Below are 11,946 nucleotides of genomic sequence, written 5' to 3'. Positions count from 1 at the left end.
GATGTGAGGTATGCCATTGTGCCTGAAGCTTTGGGTGACACAGCCAAGTATTTTAAGCTGGCTATGTTTGTGGGTTCTCTTGTGCTATGTAAGGGCTAGCATAGGCGTAGGGTTTACTCCCATCGTTGGAAAACTTTGTATCTAGGGTTGTTTATTTTTGGTCCTTACCCCCTATTTTAATACAAGTCAGAGTTTTCACCCAAAAAAAAATAACTCTATTTATTTTGGTCTCTCTCTCTCTCTCTCTCTCTCTCTCTCACGCATGCACGCGTGTGCACTCTCACTCTCCCCACCCTCACATCAAGGGTTATCTCCCTTATTTTTATTCCTACTCACATACACATGGATATCCATGGCTATCTACTACAATGGGTACATCCACCCTTTGCCTACATTGAGAAGTAGCAAGAGGCATCTTGAGAGATTCAACCTACTCAAATAGGCAAACACCCAACTGCTTTGCTCCATGAGCTCAGAGGATACACACACATGGCCATCTAAGAGGAGCACATCTGCCCGGTTGATAGGGAGCAAGAGGCATGTCGAGGGATTCAACCTACTCAGATGGGTGAATGCCCAACTGCTTGAGTTGCCATTGCTATAAGATTCAGGAATTGGTCCACCACGTTGGCACTTGAGCAAGTTCTTTCATAGAATTATTGTGTGGCTTACATGAACTATTTGTTACAAGCAAAAAGTTATAATATTGAAAGCAACATTCGGATTAGTGCTAGCAAAAAGCAAATTTCTAACCCCCATAAAGTAAAGTTTACTTTTACGCAGTTGTTAATTTCTTAGGGTGCATAATCGGTTTGTACAGGTCAAAATTTGGTTTTGTACACTAAAATGCCTCAAATTTAATCCTTACAATAAAGGCTAGGCAAAATCTGAATTGCTATTTCACAATTAAATGTCAATTTTTGCTAGCAAAGTTTTGATGTGCAAAGGTATATGCATAATAGACATTAAGGTTGCAAATCCTATACTATGGTAATTGTATGGTAATAAGGAATTCGAATGTATTGAGCAAGAACCCATCTAGGACCCCTAACAAGACCATAAATATATGTACATCAAAAAGCAAGGGTCTCATAAAGAGGGTGGAGGCAGGCCCCCTCATGCACTCACAAGAAATATGTTGCTCTTTCTTGGAAGGGCTTGTGTCCTCAAGATGTGGGTGGGTAGAGACATGAGAAAGCGACGTAGGCAAGGTACACCACAAACAAATGAGGTGACAACTAGTCTATCTAGTATCTCTTATTCACATTATTTATCTACCGTGTCACTATGGGAGCTACCTCAAGTCTCTTCTATTAGTAGTATCCCCAAAGTGAAAAAAACAAAAGAAGATTCCATGAATTTGTAGTGCGAGGGAAGAGCAGAGCATTGAAATGCTAAGGGAAATGGAGAGTTAACAAAAGTGGGGTACAAGAAAGAGTGGTGAAGGATCGGGTTAGCAAATGGAATCCAATTTCTCCAATGTAAGGTAGCATTGGAGAACTCTTTTCATTTTGTTTTGGAGCTGCTCCTTCACAAGATCTATCTCAAATTGCATCCTTCATTGGTTAGCAAATGCACACATTGTCATTCCCCTTCAGTGGAGGTCAAATTTATTAGGTGATAAGGGTGTGATGAACGATACTGTGTATGTCATATGGAATATTATTAGGGCAGGAGTTATTATGTTTGTTTGGAGAAGATATCTTGCAATAATTAGGTTTCTATTGACCTCGTGTGCTGGGGTGCAATACCGTTTTCAAGGCTTTAAAGGCATGATGTAAAGCTATGCATTAGCTATATTTCTAATTTAAAGTTGAAATTTCTTCTGCAGAAAAAAAAGAAGCGGTGCAGAGGAATGGCTAAATAAACGATTATCAAAAAGGGAGGGGAGTGATAGGATAGGGAGATATAAGTGAGGCCACAACTTTAGAGGAGAGGAAACCGTTCCCTTGAGGGTTCACTCAACAATATGTGAATATAGTGCATGAATTCAAGAGAAGGGGTTTCATGAACTTGAGAGCTCTACTTACATAAAATATTTTAGTGGGATTTTGAACCAAATCAACAAAGGTGTTAAAAACATGTGAGTCAAAACACACATAGAGGGATTATGGCACCATGTTTTGGGTGTGATGTGATGGCTAGTGGCATTGGTCTTAACATTCGCCTCTTTTGTCAACCAACCTTGACATGCAGTGGAATCAGTGTTTTTACTTTTAGAGACCCCCCTTGAAAAAGTATTTGCCTAAGTGGGCTAGCACCCTTGAGAAATGATCATAGCCTAAAATGGGCCACCATGCTGTAACCTTGGTGGAGAAAATTAGCCATAACGTCATAAAATACTTCTTTTCATGCACGTAGTTTTACTAAAGGGTGCAAATGAGCACCTAATTTTCTTACATTTTCCTAAAAAAGGAAACACTTAGTGGGATGGTAGTATTACATGGGGAGAATTCCTCGACATTGACCAACCACTAGCAGCGAATCATGAAAAACGACAACGAGTCATGAGTTGTCATTTGAAACAGGCTATTATGATTTTTCAATAGTCTTAAATAGTGATCAAATTTACAATCTCTTGGAGACATTAATGAGAACTATTTTCATAACTTTTACAAAATAAGCATAGTTTAAACTTCTTTTGAAAAATGTACATATTGCTAATTGAAAGTTGAAAAAGTTTCTACTTTTCACATCAAATGACAAATTGAAAAAAACAAGATCAATAATATGATCTAATATCTTTGAAACTACTAATAATTCATGCATGTCTACATAAAGTATAATGCATTATTTACTTACAATTACAAAAAAGTGATTTTTCTTCTACGAAAACTTCATCCCAATCATTGAAGTTCATCCTAATCATTGAATTAGAGAATATATGTGGTGTTAAGATAAGTAGGTATATGTCATCCATACATGAAGAAGAGGCTTGCTGAAAGAAAATATTTCGATAGATGTGAAAAGAAAATCAAATATTTGAACAGTCAAATTTTAGATGATTGTGAGTAGTACAGTTTAGTGGTTTACTTTACTTTGATCTAAACATGAATCATGAAGCTGAAAACAATTGTCCTTTTTAAAAATGATGTAATTCTAGATTCTGGAATCCACTTTATTGTGATAAAGTTGAACGAATAAAAATTTCCATCAATGAAACAAAACTTTCATCCGAAAAAAGGAAAATTTCTAACATGAATGAATGAAAATGTCATTCTAGTAGAAGGAAACACATTTCATCAGTTAAACTTTCATCTACAAAAAAAACCCGTCGGTGGAAATTTTTTTTCTATCGACGAAATTTTTTTCCGTTGATGAATTTCGGGATTCTAGAATCTAGTGGGATTCTAGAATCCCAAATTTCATTGACGAAAAAAAAAATCCACCGACGGATTTTTTTTCATCGATGGGAAAAAAATCCGTCGGTAGATTTTTTTTTCCGTCGATGAAATTTGGGATTCCAGAATCCCACTAGATTTTGGAGGATTTTGGAATCCCAAAATTCATTAACGGAAAAAATTTCCATCGACAAAAATTTTCCGTTGATGAAAGTTTTACGTGACGAAGTTTTTTGAATGATATTTTTGTTCATAAATCAAAATTCATCTTTTTCATATGAAATTTTTGTTCTATTGACAAAAATTTTCCTTTTTTCAAACAAAAAAATCATTATGTTCACGCTTGTCAACATAGTGGACTCCAGAATCCAAAACTTCACAAACTTTTCAAAAAGACAATTGCTAGCATACTCATGCTTCTAAATCTAGCACTTTAAAACTAAAAGCTATATTTTTGCAAAGGCTAGAGCTCTCAATTGAACCAATAGACCAAAACACAGTAAATGATAAATTGTACTAATCAAGAACGTTTATAATTTGACCATTTGAGTCGTTGGGCTTCTATCTAAATCTAGAGACATGCTTGCTTTGGATAAACCTCTTCTATGGTCATGGACTCCATATATACCTACCCATCTTAATGTCAAAATATATTAAAATTCAACTATTTGATCAATTGTGTACAAAAAAGAAAAGTTGTTTTGTTAGACAATGCACTAAAAGTGTTTCATCAAATTGTATTAGATCTTAAAGTAACATCATTTTACGAAATATCAATTTGTGGATAGCATGCTATGTGCAACAAGTATTCTAGAAATGTGTACTTATCCATGAGGGCAATGTTGTTACTTATGTGCAAGTCAATTCATAAAAAAATCCTTCAGCCAATGGACTTCAGGGAACATATCATCTAGAGGTGCTTAAACAACGCGATAAAAGAAAAAAATGGAATTCATTGATGTGTGCACATGCTTGATTTATTGTATATGGATTTGAGTTTAAAATATATGGGCACTTGCATGAAAAACAATTGGTATTTTAAAGCAAAAGCTCTAACGACTCTCTTAATTGAATGAAGGAGTTTCTTCTTCTTTGTAATTTGTCGTGTTTTTCAAATTAAAGAAGAGAGCACTTTTTTCAATTGATAATACTAGACATTTTTGGGTTCTGGAGTAAAATGTAAGTAATATTTTATGCATTCTTTTTTTATAAAAGTACTAGTTTTTAAAAATGTTTGGCATGAAGTGTATATTTTGTCCCTCTATTTTTGACAAAATGTGCATTTTGGGGTTTTTTTTTCAAAAAATGGAGTTGACTTGTCATTTGCATGATTTTGATATCGTTTTTTATGACTCGGTGTTTACTACAGTGAGACTCATTCTTTAGAGAATATTAGAATGTTCGATGAGGCATTTTGAAGCCGGCTCCACTACCAACATTTAGTTTCATGCATTAGAACCACTAGTAAAAATAGTCCATCAGCAAGATACCACACCATTAGTGAACAAGCATGCAATTGATCATAAGAGTTAACCTACAAAATCAAAGAAGGTTGACAAAAGAGGGAAGCTCCGTTGGTCTAAGATGTAGGCTAAAGCATGTTGGGGTTGTTTTATGGGGAAACCGGTGCTTCTTCAGGGGGCCACAAAGGCGCATGCAACAAACGGGAGTCCACCCAAGCAGTAGAGGGTGGTTCAACAACCTCTCTCTCTCTCTCTCTCTCTCTCTCTCTCTCTCTCTCTCTCTCTCTCTCTCTCTCTCTCGTGTAATCCAAGAGGGAAGAGACCTAACAATGCAAGTCTAAGCAATGTGAAGGATTATGGACTCTAGAGAGAATGTATCATGTAAGTTCCCCATCATCAAATTGCACATGGTTTTCTCAATGAGGCAATGAAATGGTTATGTGTGAATGCGGTGATAGGCATTCCGCCCCCAGCTACCTCTTAAGATGCATGGTTTCACACAACTTAGCTAAAAAAGAGTCTCAATGGAGGATTACCAAAAAGTGAGTGAGCCAAAAAGAGCGAGCAATACAAAACAATAAAATATTTATAAGTCCCGTATTTGAGTAGTAAGAAAGTATAATTTATTCAAAATTCCATATGTTTCCTTAATGCCAAAAGGTTAAATATGCATATAACTTTAAAAGCACTATCACTAATTTCACACCACCATAAGAGAGGTGGTATGTTTCATTCCCAAGTCATCATTAATATCAAAGACAAACCCTACTGCAATGAAGCTCTCTCTTTCCACCCTAGTAATTGAGATCATCAATGCAACCTTCCACACAAGTGGGGTGTTTCCAAGGACGCCTTGAATGGACTAGTCAAGATTCCATCCATATATAAATGCTTAGATTTTTTAACTCTATTCACTCTTGAAACAAAACCCATGCTTCTTTGTTACTACAAAAACATCCCTCCCCAATGATTCACTCTTACATTCCACTAATCCAACCAATGCAACAAATTAACCACAAATTCATATTTTGGTGCATGAAATTTTACTAGACGGTGCAAATAGGCATGATAATAATCTAAATCATGCCTTGCCATTTGATTTGATATGTGACATGACTCCATTTGGAGTTGTAAATCAAATGATACAGGGATGTGAAAATGCCATCTTTTGGGCCAAAACAAGGAGCGCGTTAAATGGCATTTTCACATCCATGTATCTTTGCAAGTTGTCAAAAATTTGTTGTTTTGGACCAAAAGACGAGTTTTTAACATCCTTGCATCTCTTGATTGTTAAATACAAATGGTATAATATATTTTTTTCCCAAAAATGAGGGTTTATATTAATATGTCAATTGTGTATATACATCTGTCTCGAGTAGCTTTTAGCAGGAACACCTTCTCAAAGGAAGAAAACTACAGTCATACCAATATCCTCTGGTCATCAAAAAATAGAAAGACATGGTCGGGATCAGTAGGAGAGGGAGAAGGAGGAATAGCACCAGCATGAGTAAGACCCGGATCACCCAAAATTTTATAAGCAGAAGTAGGTTCAGCAGGAACGATAGCATCAGGAACAAGTTCATTGCATTAGAATGGTTCACCTTTAACTATAGGAGCGGGGATATTAGGAGCTAGAGGATAAGCAGAAGGATTGCACAAATGCTCCATGAAATCTTTTGTAGACGTTGATTCCTAGCGGACTTTATAAGACACACTGGATGGGTCCGCTCATGAAACATGCCTCTTGAAGGGGGGGCATAAGGGGAAGTGACCAATTGGGTGGCCATAGATGCTGAGAGCTAGTGGACGGTAGCTAGGTCCATAAATACTGAAGAGGGGGGCTCGAGGGGGTTACCAGAGGAGGTGCAGGTAGAGCCAGAGCGATAGAGAGGGTTGGGGTGCGGCTGCTTCGAAATAATTCTTTTTTTTCTACTTCCACAAGCTCTACCAGAGCCATCACTTGATCCAGTAGAGTTGTTTCTTCATTTGTAAATTTCTCCTCAGCAGCCTCCTCTTTTGACATTCTCTCCATTCTTGTAGCCAAGCATAAGGATTCAAATAAACTTTTAGTATCAATTAGAACATTATTAAAAACCTTATTACATCTTTGAGTCCATATTGACGCGAGAGTTGCGGATCTGATGGCGTTCTAGTTTTGAGGGGCCTGGTTAGGAGAGTCCTTAAGCAGGATAACCCAGTAACTAAGGGGAAAGGGAGCAAGAAGTCTATGAATTAGGTCCTAGAGTTCTGGAGAACACACAATTGAGAAAAAGATGTGGAATGTCCTCCCGCACATAGTTTACACCATCCATTACCCTGTGGCCAACCTTCTTGGCTTTGATGGCCGTCCAAATACCTCGGTGGAGGATGAGCCAGAGAAGACAAGATTGTTTCTTCAGGACTTGCAATCCCATACTTTAGCAAACCTTAGGGACCACATTCTCTCATCATCTCTCATGAACCAAATTTTGTTGAAGCGGGTGATCATTTCCTCCTGGCCCTTGTGAATGAGTGGGATTGGTCTTAAATTTAGTTGACCCGCCCACCTAAATTCCCTCATAGCAGGAAGGAGCCACCCACCTAGCCATGGAAGGTTTTCTCTAACCCAAAGTCTCTAACGTTTCTTGACTAAGAGCAGGTCAACTTTGGATAATCTGTGCATATTAAAGAGAGAGTTGTCATCATACCATTTGCCTTGACCACAGTCCCATAAATATCCCCATACCTTGATCCCTCTCTTCCTTAGTCTGATGTTGGTTTAAGTCGATCTTCTCTTAGCGGGTTAGAACTCAAGAGAACCGAAAACCAGATTGAGTCCTGACTACTGAAAGTGCCTGATTTTCTAGAGAATCCCTTCCACTTAATATATGGTCGCATAATTTGCAACAAAGGTTTCTTGACCAAAAAGGATAGATCCTATAGGTATATCTCTCCAAATTTTGCATCAATCTAGCTTGAATTTCCCTAAATTTTTTAAAATAAGAGTGGCCCAAACTAATTCTCTTGATAGGCTTTTAGAATCCATTGCACTATAAAGCATACTGAGGATTTTTCAATATCTACCACCCGTAGACCCCCTTCGAACTTAGGAGGAGTGCAAAAATTCCACCTTATCTTAGATATTTTATGCTAATCTAGGGAGCCTCCCCACAAGAAAGTTTGGAAAAACTTATTGAGTTGGTTGATATGTTTTTTTAATGGTAACTAGCAAGCTAAAAAATACAAAGTGGAAGGGTGGATGTAGTGATTTAGAACAAATTTCCTACTGGCTAGGGACGGTTAAAGGCCTTGCCACCTACTGATTTTGTCTCTTAGTTTATCCATGACCCATTCCCACTTGTCTATGATTTTGTGCATCTGAATCCCCATTGGTATCCTGAGGAGATGGAAAACCTCTCCCTCTTTGAGGATCTTACATCCTTGTCGAGGAGGATTTGGGGGGGAACAGATTTAGTACCGAAAGCTCTGTTTTTTTGTGGTTGATTTTGGAACCTGATGCTGTGTTGAAGAGGTCCAACCACTTTAGGATGCTTTCAAACGTAGGACTCTAGGGAATGACCAATACCATTGCATCTAAAAACATAAGTGACCTCCCAACCAGCTCATCTCTAAGGCTTTCTAACACAAACCAAAGGAGAAAGAAACATTTGCCCTGGTACTTAGCTGAAAAGCCCAAAGACGGAATGTTGCATTTGAAGGCAATAAAGTCCTCCAATTCAACCATGGACGGGACTCGACCTATAAAAAATAGGTATATAGCTCCTTTGCCAAATCGGTAAGCTCTAACTTAAGGTCTTCAAGATCGATCCTGCAAGGCACAGCATATTACCAGTCTTAACTGACTCTTTTGCAAGTTCATTTCCTCCAAGAGAAACACCACCATAGTTTCTCTCTTAAAAAACACAATGTAAATGGCTTTTAACACATACGCATGCAAATACGTTCTTTTTTTTTGCCATGATTTAAAAAAAAAAGAGTAAAACTTTACATTGAATATAGAAGGCAGTGCTCACGAGTACTTGTACTCTCTTTTTATTTGATTGGGGATGAGTGGGAGCTGAGCAGGAGACGTTGCATGTCCATCTCAGGAGGTGTTGCATGTCCATGTTGCCACCTTCCTCCTCCAGACCTAAGGTGGGTGCTACACACCTGAGATGGATTGACGGTCCTAGTCTAGATCCCAAGATTGGTAAGATGTCCTAGTCTAGATCCCAAGATTGGTAAGATGTCTGATAGAGAGCAGGATAGCAAAGAAGATGTTGGAGATACTACTCTTGGGAACGCTGCTAGAGGTGGCTCGAGCCCCGATGCAAGCGAAGTGGAAACTAAGGCGAAATAAGCTCCTTCCCGTGCTGAGAAGTTGGTTCAACATCTTCAAGGAGGTTTCTGGATGATGAGGTGGCTAGAAAGCTTATCAGCCATGCTGAAGCAAATCTGGGAGGTGGCCACCAAGCCCTGGTTTGAAACAAGGATCGATCCCTTTGCGTTCTTGTCTCATTGTGATTCAATATGTCTCGTTCTCCAATAGAGGTGTTTGAAGTGGTTAGACCTTGTTCTTCAGAATCTGGAAATAGTGGATGAAAGTATATTAAGAATGTGTAGAATTGAATCTTTATTTTATTGGTACCCGAGATATTGTGCTTTAGTAGAGTTTTTTGAAGCAGTTAGAATGTGCCCTGAGATGTTTGGAATGGACAGGGAATTTGATTAGATGTTTTGCTGGTGCTAATTACAGCTAGATGCCACAATAATCATGCATGACATAAACATATTCAAATTTGAAAATCAAGAGTCTTTGTTATAGTACCGAATATTAATTTTGTCAATGGGTGGATAGCAAAAGGAACTTGCACTGAAGGGATGAATTGTGGGATATGTGTCAACATGCGGTAGGCAAGGTAAATTGGAACATGGTCACTCTAATATGTTGTTGTGGTGCCTAATATGCTGTCTTGCAAATGAGCATTTGTCCATATATGATCTAATTCTGAGTTATATACTGTTGTTGATTGTTTGAATGTGAGCTTCATGCTAAAGTTGTCCATGAGCATTTGTAATTTTGATTATTCTGGATTGGAGGCTAGCATGTCTATGTTTGAGTCACCAAGCACGGTTGTTGGACATGTTGTTGGTGAGAACATCAGCACAACTTGCAGTTCATCTAGATATGTCTCAATGTTTTCTCTTGGAGAGCGATATGTCAAAATGATAATACTGAATTTCTTGTACAAGGTTTGATGTGTATGCAATCAATTCATTTTACATAGTAGAACAAACTTGGAGGAATTATTGAGTTAGGTGGGAGAGGCTTGCAGCAAGTGCTGTTTATGTTGTTGATGTTGTAATCTTTTTGCATTGTTGTTATGAACCTGTTCATCATCCTCACAAACTCTAGATATTCTTGGCACATAGGGTCTATCACTTGTGCTGGTAAATGCAATCTTGCCAAAACTGTGCAGGTTGGAGATTTGATGTTTCACGAAATATCCATTTGTTTCTTACAGGACGGATTTGGCATAGGTCTCCAACCAAAATAATCTCGAGGCCACCGAATGGCAAATGTTGAACATGCATGATGTCACATAATCTCTGATCAATGAATTTGAACATACTACTACCCACAAGAGAGATTTCATCAATTACTATTGCTTTGAGCTCACAGTAATCTTTGGTCAGCATGTCTAGTTTATTGTTGGTAGTGGAAGGCTCTTGTTCAAGGTTTTTTTGTAAGCGCAAGTGTGTTAAATTCTTACAATTAACAGGAATACCCAAAGATGCATGAATTGTTCTCCCGTCTATGTGGCATGCAGCTTTACCAGTGTATGCAGCTTTAAAAATTTTCAATTTCAAGGGATCAGCGCTTAGTTCTTTGTTGTAAGTCCTAGTTGATTATTCCACTAGTAAGCTTAGGATAGTACTTTTTCCTATTCGTGTGCCTCCAGTGAGATAAAAATATGCAATGGAATGGCGGAGCTCATTCTTTTCCTATACATTATGTCATCCAAAATCAACCTTTATTCTCGATTTAGGCCTTGAATTTGATGATGATATTCTAGTGATGATAACATGACATGCTTTAGCTGAATTGTTTTGAACATTGGTTGGTTTGTCTTCTCCTGTCTTGTTACCATGTTTGTCACAATGGCATTTATATCAGAAGTAGGATCATAGTTTGTTACGTTGACTGTTGTTATTGGTTCTGGCAGTGTTGCACCTTGAAAATCTTCTATCCATAGTGTATTATGTGATTCAGTTGTTGCTAGTTCATGAGCCCTTTTCTTTATCTCATTCCATTCTATGCTGTTGTTGATACAAGTTGTTTGCACATTGCATGTGAGCTTCTCTCGAGTTTCTTTTATTTGTAACTTATATCTTTTGAAAGTATCATGCCACGTCCCTTTTTTTTTAATAATTGCCTTCCTTTTTGCGAAAAAGTATGTAAAGAAGTATTTGTTCCCTGTAGTAATTTGTTGGATCACGGAATTTGTTGTAATGCACATACAAAATGATATGTGGCTTCTTCCTTTTGTTAAAGTGTTTGTGCATGTTGTAGTATGTGTTACTTCAGATAGAGACAAGTTCTCGATGAAGGCTGGCCGACAAATGTATCTGTCAATTATAGATGGACAAATTATGTCAGTGGAATCATCTGGTAAGGTTTATAGCACCGTAGGTGGTTTCGTAATAATAAAAGCACGGTCTTCTGATGGTGATGTATTGATGAATTGGCATGGTCCAGAAGAATGGTACATTGGAAGTGCTAGAATTGTATAGACTCCTTGTTGTGCTAACATTTGTTGCATGTTCAAAAATGCCCTTCCCATTTTTTGAATCCGAGTTGCTGCTTCAGTTTGATCTAGATGACATTGTGCCATTATTTCATGCAACCCTTTTGTGATTGTGTTGTCAACATTAGTGATGTATGATGTGTAGTAGCTTGCCACTGTGTAGGGGTCGAGTATGAATTATGCATCTATATTTGCTTGCCAAAGAGGCACTACATGTTTTCTGAAGCGATTTGTCCATATGCTATGCAGTGGTCTTTTCAAGAAAAGAGTGGGTCTTCGTAAGCTACTTTGAAGGCATTTTATATATTGTTCTTCATCCAAGTTAAGTTCTTCCGAGAACTGTATCAATGTGCA

Source organism: Dipteris shenzhenensis, chromosome 31, assembly GCF_047967505.1.
Source record: "Dipteris shenzhenensis isolate YYH24624 ecotype China chromosome 31, Dip_SZ_1.0, whole genome shotgun sequence".
NCBI classification, from domain to species: domain Eukaryota; kingdom Viridiplantae; phylum Streptophyta; class Polypodiopsida; order Gleicheniales; family Dipteridaceae; genus Dipteris; species Dipteris shenzhenensis.
The sequence above is the reverse complement of the archived record's forward strand: the minus strand, read 5'-3'. Positions refer to the sequence as shown.